Genomic DNA, 1,111 nt, shown 5'->3' on the forward strand with positions numbered 1-1,111 from the left:
TTTTTTTATTTCTCTCATACATTTAACAAACTTCCTTTTCTGTGTGGTGCTTCCCATAACCCAACAAAATATTTTAAGGCTCAAGTTGTTGTATCTTTTCATGAGATTACTTCTGATGTGTCGAAGACAAAAACGATGGTATGCTAATGGCTCTTTCCATTCCTCCAGATTTGTCATTGCATGAATTATTCCTTGATGTCTGTCTGAAATAACACATAATTGCCTGTCTTGAGCAACAAAATGTCTAAACTGATAAAAAAACCAACACCAACTGTGTGCGGACTCTTCATCAACAATGGCATAGGCTATAGGCAATATGTTATTATTAGCGTCTTTTGTGACCGCAACAAGCATTTTTCCCCTGTATGAACCTTTCAAATGACAGCCATCAAYARAAATAACAGGTCRACAATGATGAAATGCATTAATAGCWGGTCCAAAAGCCYAAAAAACATACTTGAATGTCACCACATCTGATGATCCGTTYGGATTATGAAACCAATTCAYAACCRTGTTAGGATTTGAAGACTTCAAAGCTGTAATGTACTTAGGCAACTCAGCAAAGTTACTTTMCCAAGTTCCATAGATAGTCTCTATGGCTTTCCTCCKACCATGCCATGCCTTCCRGTAAGAAACATCTACATTYAGACTATTTTTAATATCTGCTTGTATTTGTTTCAYCGGATATTCAACATCCTTTTGAATTGAGTGSAGGATATACGAGGCAATAGTTGCAGAGTTCAAATTTCTATTATTATTGCCAATGCAGGATTCGAAACAATTGTGTGCATCCACCCAACGTGTAATCCTCCACATGTGATGATTTTTCTTCTTAATTGCACGGACATACCATGCACAACGTGGTGTATAGTGCATAGTAGTAGAGCTTTCTCCACCATCTCCTAGAGTCTTACACTTAGCTAACCATAAACTGCTTTTACTTTCGTACACTTTAAACTCTCTATTTTGGGCAATCGACCAAAGTGTTACTGCCTTTTTAACATGTGCCTTACTTTCAAATTGCATTCCTAACCTTATTTTGTTTTCTGATTCACTCCAAACATCTATATGAATGTTGTTTTCCAGATCAACTATGTCATCATCTCCTACA

The sequence above is a fragment of the Cynara cardunculus genome (genome assembly GCF_001531365.2).
Source record: "Cynara cardunculus var. scolymus isolate 2C chromosome LG 11, CcrdV1, whole genome shotgun sequence".
Taxonomy (NCBI): domain Eukaryota; kingdom Viridiplantae; phylum Streptophyta; class Magnoliopsida; order Asterales; family Asteraceae; genus Cynara; species Cynara cardunculus.